At 36.7% G+C, this 10,428-nt stretch overlaps 1 long non-coding RNA gene across 1 annotated transcript; it reads left to right on the forward strand.

The window, feature by feature from the left end:
* Positions 1-3,735: 3,735 nt before the first annotated feature.
* Positions 3,736-5,409, forward strand: LOC110937399. The gene is made up of 3 exons (XR_002590769.2): positions 3,736-3,878; positions 4,457-4,522; positions 5,198-5,409. It is a non-coding gene; the product is annotated as an uncharacterized LOC110937399 (long non-coding RNA).
* The last annotated feature ends 5,019 nt before the right edge of the window (positions 5,410-10,428 follow it).

A 10,428-nucleotide genomic window follows, 5' to 3' on the forward strand; every position in this document is an offset into this window, starting at 1 on the left:
ATCCATTTTATCCAGATCATGGCTACAAGCTAAACAAAGCTTTGTATGGCTTGAAACAAGCACCCAGAGCCTGGTATGAAACTCTTTCCACCTTTTTACTTTCCATTGGTTTCACCAGAGGCAGGATTGATAAAACACTGTTTTTAAAATGGAAAGGAAAGGATTTGATGATTGTCCATATTTATGTGGATGACATTATTTTTGGAAGCACATGTAATAAAATGTGTGAAGAGTTCAGGCAACTCATGACAGCTGAATTTGAAATGAGTGCAATGGGTGAACTCCAGTGCTTTCTTGGTCTCCAAGTAAGGCAACTGCAAAATGGCACTTTCATCCATCAAGGCAAATATGCAAAAGAACTTTTAAAGAAATTTGATATGGATGATTGTAAGCCATGTAGTACACCCATTGCAACCAATAAATTGGTCATGTCTGAAGAAAAGGATGATTTGGTTGATCAGACCTTATATAGAAGCATGATTGGGTCTTTATTGTACCTAACTGCATCTAGACCAGATATCATGTTTGCAACATGTGTCTGTGCAAGATCCCAATCATCCCCTAGAAAGTCAAACCTTATTGCTGTAAAAAGGATATTCAGATACCTCAAAGGTGCTCCCACACTAGGTATCTGGTATCCACCTGATGGTAAAATTGAGCTTTCAGGTTTCTCAGATAGTGATTTTGCTGGATGTGATAAAACAAGGAAGTCCACTTCAGGAGGGTGCCAATTCCTAGGCAATTGCTTAGTGTCTTGGCAAAGCAAAAAGCAAGCAGCTGTTTCCACATCCACTGCTGAGGCAGAATACATAGCTGCTGCAAGCTGTACAGCCCAACTGCTCTGGCTTCAAAATCAGTTACTAGATTTTGGTATCACTGCCTTGAAGACACCACTCATGTTGGACAGCCAGGCAGCAGAAAATATCATCAAAAATCCAGTTTCCCATTCAACCACCAAACATATCGACATCAGACATCACTTTGTGAGGGATTGCTATGAAAAAGGTTTGATTTCTCTGCATCATGTTCCAACTAAGGATCAGCTGGCAGATGTGCTAACCAAAGCATTAGACACATCTACCTTTGAAAGCTTGATCTCTAGGATTGGTATGCTGAACATGGAATAACATGCAAAATCCTGTTTTTCCATAAATAAAAGCATTAAAATGTTTTCAGAAAATCAAAAATCCATCCTTAAAAATAGCTAAAAATGAATTTTTCATTAAAATCCTAAAAGTCTGCCATAACCACTGATGGTTTCAAAAGTCAGTGCTGCTACAAAAGTCTGTCCACTGCTGAAAGTCATCCCCTGCTCTCATTTTCTTTGGTTAACCACTGATGGTCAAAATCAGTGATGCATCCACTGCTGAGCTATCTACTGATGGTAAAAAGCATCCACTGTCCTCCATTTTCATTAGAACTGCTGTCTTCACCAGTTGTTTTCACAACTTGTACTGTTTAAAAGTACTGTCCTTCACTTCACCAGGGGATGACATGCGGGCAGTACTTAGGGGTCAGACCTTTTGTAACTGCTGCCACGTCAGCATTCACTCTTCCTCTATAAAATCCCCTTTTCAACACCCAAACAGGGTTTCACTATCGAATTGAATTCTCAAAAATTCTCTTCTCAAAGCAGTTTCCATCACATTTCGTCAAATCTCTCCACAATCTCATCTTCGATCCTCATCTTCAAAATGACAAAATCGAAATCATCCGCAAAAGCTTCAAAAGGGGCCTCTCAAAAGGCTACCTCCACCGACATCCCACACAAACCATCTCACAATCTACTGGGTCTTCTCACAAAACCCGGCAACATCGATACATTTGATTCCATCCTCGATATGCTCAACGCCTCAAAGTACAAAACTTTGTTAACCGCTGATGCACCAATTTACCTGCAAACTCAGAGAGAGTTTTGGAAAAATTGCATCCTTGAAAAACAAGGAAAAGATGTCATAGCCATTAACTCTACTCTGCAGAAGAAAGCAGTCCGAATAACACCGCAATCCATATCTGAAGTCTTTCAACTCGATGATCTGCAAGGTAAAGATTCTTTCCCTAAAAACGAGTTAAAAACTGACTTCATTGAGAGAGGGTATGCAGACACAATGAAGAGGGACACCTTACAAAAAGGTTTCTTCCCTTCTGCAACCAGATTTTTATTTCATACCCTTCTCATGTGTGTTTCAAACAAAACCACCTCCTTTAATGAAATACCAATGAAAATTCAAAACTTGGGGTATGCTATTTTACAAGGAGAAAATCTTAACTATTCCAAGGCAATTTTCAATGATTTGGTTAAAAATGTTGAAACAAAATCATTCTTACTGTTTCCACGATTCTTAAGTTATTATTTTGAGAAAAAGTTCAGTAAGGATGATATTGCAGTAATAAACCAAGGTGAATCTTTTCAAATAAACAGCTTAACTGCTGAAACATTTTCAAGAATGTTAGCACCTTGTAAAACACAAGCAGAGGTGCCTGAGCAGACTTTAGCAGCTACCACTGCTCCTCAGGTATCTGCTGCTGAGCCCACTGCTCAAGGTGATGAAGGCAGCCAAACAACTACCTTGAAACCCACACCTAAAATCACCAAAAAGCCACAGAAAAAGAAAAATAAAAAACCCCCCCAAACCCATCAACAAGGCAACTCTGGAGGATGAGATACCAGAGCAACTGCCTGTGATTGCACAAAAATCACAATAAACCACTGCTGCTACTTCCTCACAGCAGTTGGTAGAAATATCTCAACCAATACCTGAAACTCCTTCTGTCTCTTCACAAAAAGAACAGGTTGTACAAATAGGGTCACCACATCATGAGGCTCTGGAAGCACTCGTTTCCATCCTCCACAGCCCAATACCCGGGGCAATTCCGCTTTCTAAACCTACCTTCACATCCCCGATTCCACCAAACACCAAACTACTGTTGGATGCAATTGATTTGAACCTAGCACAAACCAGTCCTTATCAATCACCCGTTCATGAGAAAATACCTCAACAAGAGACTGGGCTTGATGTATCAATCTTTGCTAACCCACCAACACAACCTGAGGAGCTTACACTCCTTGAGTTACAAGTAACTCTTGGTGGTATTCCAAGTGAAGCAGCCACTACAAGTGTTGAACCTGCAGGTTTACACTTGGACAGTGGTTACATCAATAAGACTTCCTTGGAGGCAATTCCTTCTATAACACCTCTGTTATCTGCTAGTGAGTTTGTACTAACCACTGGTAACATTAAAAGATTATCAAGTGTTGAAGGAAGAAGACCCCAGTACCAAGAAAAAGGGGCATCAGTTGTTGATGTTTGGAGTACACTCCCTACCTCCACTTCTGATAAAACCACTGCTAGTGGGAAATCAGATGATCCCATTAAATTGGGTGATGGTTTAAAGTACCAAGAATTGATGGAACGTGTTGAAAAATTGGATACATCTGTTGCAGAAATTAAAGACATGCTTGTAACATCCCTTTTTTTTTAAAAAAAAAAGAAGAATTTTGTTATCTTGTTAATATATATATATATATATATATATATATATGTGTATATAATTGTGGGGTAAATAGAATTATTAGTAAACACACATACTCATGATAACTTATATAAACATAAATATTAGAACACTTAGAAAATAAAAGTTTAATATACTTGAAGGGTCAAATATGACAAACTAGTCTCTATGTTTAGTAAAAAGGATGTGAGTCAAATTGTTGCTGGAAATTAGAAGAAAAAACTTCCAGAGTAAAGTGTGTGTGTGTGTACTGTATGCGACACCAAGAAGGGAGAAGGAGAGTTGATTTTTATCTCTAAAAAATTATGGAAATCTTGATGAAAAAGACATTAGTAGCAATGCCCACTTGATTGTTAAATCTCCAGGTACTAATTTGTAAGTTCACAATTTTGATTTAGGGCTTGTAATTCATGAATGTGGATGCATGTGTGTGTAAGTTAGTAATCTTGATTTAATGCTTTTAATTCTTGTATGTTAAGTGTGTGATTGATATTAAATTCAAAGATTTATTGCCACTTGATTAAAATCATCCTCAAGTCCTAAACTGTTACTTCATATATGTCGATGCATGTGGGAGTAAGGTATTAAATTCAAAGAGACATTCATGTTAGAGTTAAATATGAAACTTACAGAAACTAATTATATTAAAGGAAAAGAAATTCATTACTTGAGTATTAATTAACAAAGAATGAAATTAATAGATTAAGATTCTTTTGTTAAATTTGGGGGATTTTTATAATACACCAGATTGTTGTGTTAATCACGAAAATATTAGCTTAAAACAATACCATGTTGGTAAATTAAATCAAGTTTGGTGTAAAAGAACTAATTAGAGATGAGTATGTTTATATTTTTAGAGGATGCTAAGATACAACTGAATGCTTAATTCCATGACACATGTGTGCAAAGAATGATGATTGTAAATAAATTGGTTTATAAACAGGAACACAAGTGATTAAGATTGAAGATAAGAAAGGGGCACCGCTATCATCGTCTTTAATTGACAAAGGTATGTACTTTCACCAGAATGATTAAACTGACTTATGTCATGATTCCAATTTATTTATATGCATTATCGTATTATTCAATTAAAAGTGTGTTTTGATCTTTAAGATCATATATAGTGTGTTTGGGTAATTTTAACCCGCTTCAAGTGTGTTTTGATCTTTAAGATCATTTATAGTGTGTTTGGGTAATTTTAACCCGCTTCAAGTGTGTTTTGATCTTTAAGATCATTTATAGTGTGTTTGGGTAATTTTGACCCGCTTCAAGTGTGTTTTGATCTTTATGATCGTATATAGTGTGTTTGGGTAATTTTCTTTGACCCGCTTCAAGTGTGTATGATCGTATATAGTGTGTTTGGGAAATTTTGACCCGCTTCAAGTGTGTTTTGATCTTTATGATCGTATATAGTGTGCTTGGGTAATTTTGACCCGTTTAAAGTGTGGTGTGATCTGTAAGATCATATATAGTGTGTTGGGTAATTTGACTTGTTTAAAGTGTGTGTTAACCATAAAAAGTGTGATGTGATTTTTAAATCATTTCATGTCTTGGGAATGCGTTGAAACAACTAAGTTGTTCATTTTTTTGTAGCGATAAAAAAAGAGCTATATATATATATTGAATGATAATGTCTTGATCATTTACAATATTACTAATCATGTACAACATTGATTATGTATAGGTAACGCTCACATGTAATAGCTTTGGAATGAAGATCTCAGAATTGAAAGAATGGATCCAAGTTTTTGTAAAATCATAAATTTCATGTTATTTTGGTACTCATGGTCTTTATAATTAGGAAATCAATGTTTTTATACTTTTGTAAAGGTTCAATCTACCTTCTACATTTGATGAAAACGTGTTGTAATATTTTAAGATTTGTGAACCTTTTTAAATATATATATATAAATGACTATCCTTTAGGGACTTACTTCCGCATTATTAAAATTATATTTCTTTTTGAATCATGGGTGTTTCAATGCTGCAACAGTTGTTAACAATTCAAAAGGTACCATCCACTGCTGTTCCATCTCAAACACCTGCTCCACCACCAGCAGATGTTACAAATGAGCTCTGGAACCTCTTTCAACCTTTTCTCCATCAACAATTTCAGTTGGCCGAGCAACAACATGAAAAACATGTTCAAAATCTCAAAAAGGCAATGGAGTCTAGGTTCAGGGATACAAACGATGACATCAAGGCTCTTAAGGCCCATTTGAAGAATACTTGAAAGTCAAGGCCAAGCAAGCAGAGGATATCTCAATAAAAAACAAACAAGGGAAATCTGATAGAGAGTATCAACAAAACTATCAGTTTCTACTTACACAGGTCAGAGCTTTGGAACAGTTTGCAAAAAATGTATGTAAGCAAATCTCAGAGAAGGCAGATGAGTCCTTGAGGAAAGACTACATTGAAAACATCATGACCTACAAGACATACAAGGGGGAGAAACACATGTTCAGAAACTGGACCATTCCTGAGCTTGAAAAGGAAGTAGCCAGGATTCATGAAATGATCAAGAATAAGGTCGAGCAGACTCCCCCAGAAAAATTCAAAAAGGTTGAAGCTGATAAGGCTTTAGAGCTGAAGAGAATGAAAGAGGAACTGATAATTGCTGAATATGGGTCAAAGAACTCTGTGTCTAAGTGGGGAGAAGCGAGGGTCAGGGCCACCTACAAAAGGTTGGAAGAGCTAAGGAAGAAAGATCCAACAGCTACACAAAAGCCTGATTACTCCAAAGAAGAGGTTTCGAAAGGATCATCAAAGCCACATCCCAAAAGAACCACTGCTCCTGCTGGTACTGCCATCTACAAAAGAAGGAGACAAAGCCAGTTAGGTTCTGAAACAGTTCAAGAGATTCTTACTGGAAATGCCATTGTGAAAAAGGGCCTTTTGTTAATGTTGAAAGAAGAATCTGAATTGGAAAAATCTGCAAACACTACTCAGCCAGTTATGAATAGGCCAGCCTCACCAAACTCCTCAACAAATAAAAATCTCCCAAGAAACCCATCTCGCCTAAAAATACAAGAGTGGAAAACTGATAAACAGAACCACGTATTGACTATGGTCAGGGCAGATGGCGAAGTGAAGAAATTTACAAGGGAACAAGCTCTTGGCCTGAGACTTGAAGATTTGCAGGATCTCCTTGATCTTCCACTTAGCAGGGATGAAGATGATACAGATGCCTTAACCTTTGAACTACAATTCAAAGGGCAAATAAGGGAACTGTTGTTGAGGCAATAAAAATCTACAATAATGGAGAGTTTTGGCATTATCTGTTCCAGGGGTAGATTGTTGGGATTGAACCCTACCAAAGGAACAGATAATAAAAGCCAAAACTGGATCACAACAGTAGATTCAAAATAAGCAGATGTTTGGTTGCAAGTCTCTCCCCTTGAAAGTGGTTTCAACATCTGCTGACCTCCTATCTGCTGATCATGCAAACTGCTGACCTACAACTGCTGATCAAGACAAAGTCTGATAGAAGAACTAAAGCTCTGTTGCTCAATCTACTGCCTTGGTTCAAGCACTGCTGATCATAACAAGTACTGCTAGGTTCACAGCAGTGGAAGGAAGCAGCAGCAGTTTGAGTCTGTTTTATGTATTGAAATGTAATATCAGTAGTTAGCATAGCAGTGTTTGTATAGATCAGAGGCTAGAGTTTGTTAGGAGGTTAGATGTCACTTTCATGGTGACGTCAGCTTTGATGCTCAGTGGTTTGCAAGTGCCTATAAATAGAACAGTACTCTGTACTGTTCTGTTCAGCTCATTCACCATCTTCTTTCTGCACGAACAAACACTGAGCTCAGGCTGAGGGGGAGTTTGCATATCATACACACATTGTAATCAGAGTTTAAAAATAAATTTAATCATTTGATTCAGTGTTTGAAAATGTATGATTGATAGCATTTCTTCTGTTTGATTGTGAAAAGTTTGGTTCCATTAAAATCCGCTGCACTACTCTTTCATTTGTTCATCTAAATTCAAACACAAATCACAATCAATCCAAACTCAGATCCTAACAACACTACTTGCTATAGTTTTGGAGACCTATGAGGGATTGGTCGCTGGAAGGATCGGAAATCCTATGCTGACAAAAGAGGATTACGATCAGATCAATGCTGAAGAGATGGAGCTCATGGACATTAAATGGTGCTTGGCTAGTGTCTTGAGGAGAGCAGAAAAATTCAAAATGATTACAGGAAGAAATGATTTTCTGGATGCACATGTTTCTACTTTGGGTTTTGATAAATCTAAAGTTACTTGTTTTCGTTGCAGGGAGAAAGGTCATTTCAAGAGAGAATGCAAAAATCAAGAAGCTAGTGGAGCGAAGAATCCGTTTGGTAAAGATGATTACTATCGGAAAGCAATATATCAGCAAGTTGCTCATCAACCACAACAACAACAACAAAAAGAGCCACAAACTGTTCATGCTAGAATGATCGAAGATGCAAATAAGAAAGCTTATTATGGTATCATTGATCAAGATGATGAAAAAGTGGCAGAAGGTTTCAGCTGGGACAAATATATTCCACCAGATTCAAAAGTTGTTGCTCTCATTGCAAAAGCCATTGAAGAACCTGATTTATTTACAGAATGGATGAAAGTGTAATGCTTCACTCATTTACGATAAATAATAAAGAAAAAGGCCATTCCATTTCGACAAAAGACCCACACCCAAGTTCCATAGCTATTGGTTTCAGAAAGAACAACAGTTTTTGATTAAACACCATCTGATTCTGGTTCTTCAGATGACAATACTGTAGGATCGTTTGTAGACCCGAACAAGTCGTTCAGAGGAGTTTTAATCAGTTACAGGTGCGGAAAACAAGTAACTGATGAAGAAACAACTAACAATTCACTTAAATCACTGATTTGATTGATATTACAACTTGTACCTTCAAGAATCAAACCGACAGCACCTCGGTATGATTTTCTGATTCCCCACCAAATGACAATGTCACAAGCCTATTTATAGTATTTCTGATTCTCCACGAAATGACTATTTTCTAATTCCCCACGAAAGTGTAATTTTCTAATTCCCCACGAAATGACATATCCATTTCATGGGAAATCAACATTTCGTGGGAAATCACCATTTCGTGGGAAATCAACTCTAAAACTCTATTTTCCCGTACAATGTGCCCTGATCTAACATATCTAGTACTAGACTCGATACAAGACGAAGTTGACAGATGTATGCACCAACAGACTCCCCCTCAGATGTTGACGAGTCTTCAGTGTCGAGTCTTTTCATCTTCAGTCTTTATCAGTCTTTGGGCTTTTCTTTCCAATCAATATCAACAGACTCCCCCTAACAATGTGCTGGCATTCCTTAAGTTCATCAGCATCATCTGCTTCAGGATCGTAGTCTGGCAAATTACAGATTCAAGCAACACAACCTGGATTACCTGTAAATTCTCTACCCAAATCATAAGTTTTACAATTTAGAATAAAAATGTATGCACTAAAACAAACTCTCCCTCAAACCAAACAGAAACTTTATCAATGACAATATTGATGAACCACTTGAAGATTTGATTAAAAACATATTTGTTTAAGAACAAACTTTCCTTCACAGAATTTGTCATCATGTCTAGCACTTAGAATTTTGAAAATCAGCTTCCCAACACCAGTTGTCGAAAATCTTTTTGAGTTTTCAAAAGTTTATGCTAAAACACACTAAAAATCTTTTTGGATTTTATAATAAAGGAAATGTAATGCAGTAAAGAAATATTTACAGACACTATTTTTGTGAGTTTGTGTAAGAGGATCATATCAGTTTTTGAGACAATTCACCAACACTGTTAAGCTTCATTTCATTTTAAGTTCTAAACAATTCACCTAGATTGTCAGTATACCGGTCCACTTTAAATTTTCACACAAATTTCAACTGGTCCGAGATACGAAATTAATGTTTTAAGCACTTAAACTTATTCGCGTGTCCCACTACTTGAATATACTCCCGTATCCAGATCCCAGTATTCTGTCTTACAGGTGAGTATACCTAGATGATACCTGTAAGGGGTTAGATGCGAAACCATGAGAGCTTAGGTCAGAACTTCCGTTCAGCAGAGAGATGACGACTCGACTTTAGGTGAGTCCCCTTTAGAGGATCTTTTTTACAACAGCAATGACTATCAATTTTATTGTTTCAACAAGTTGCTGAGGGCGGCGCTGTATTTCAAGCATTTGCGAAAAGTATTATACGGGGACTAGGTCAGTATTTCCATACAGCAGAAGTCCCGGGATAATAACCCAGATATCATTGAGCATAAAGACCTAGTATCTCAGAAAGAGGGACCTTTCAAACAAGATTTCGGGGGTTACCCATATATCCAAGGAGTTGTTACCCACGAATTAAGCAAGTTTGAATTTTAGGTTTATATCTCGTCACAATCTACTAAATGTGCAAAAACCTACTGGCATATCCGCAGTGAGATTGTTTATCACATTTTAACTTTCCAATTCCTTAGCATGTTGTGACAGTCCACTGATGTACTATCATTTCCTCTTTTATACAACAAAAATCATTTTTGAATTTTATCATGTTTTTGGCTTTTTTTTTTCAAATTTTTAATGTTTTTGGATTTTCTGAAATCTGAAATTTCTTACTCCCCCTAAAATGCAAACACATTAAAGAAAAATTGAAAACAAACTATACAGAAAATTGACAACTGATATCAAATCGCCTCAATTCGCCATCCACTTGGCATAGACAATCAGAACTCCCCCTTTCAACAAACTATTTTCTCATTATGATTTCAAAACACTTAAGTTTGTTTTAATCAAAATGATTTTTCTGGAAAATAAGTTTGTTTGTAGGTTTGATAGAAAACCACTTGTAGGGATTGGTTCATCATCTTATCCATTCAATCATTCGTATCAGGATTACATCAAGTTTAAACTAAT

This window comes from Helianthus annuus, chromosome 11 (genome assembly GCF_002127325.2).
Source record: "Helianthus annuus cultivar XRQ/B chromosome 11, HanXRQr2.0-SUNRISE, whole genome shotgun sequence".
Lineage (NCBI taxonomy): Eukaryota > Viridiplantae > Streptophyta > Magnoliopsida > Asterales > Asteraceae > Helianthus > Helianthus annuus.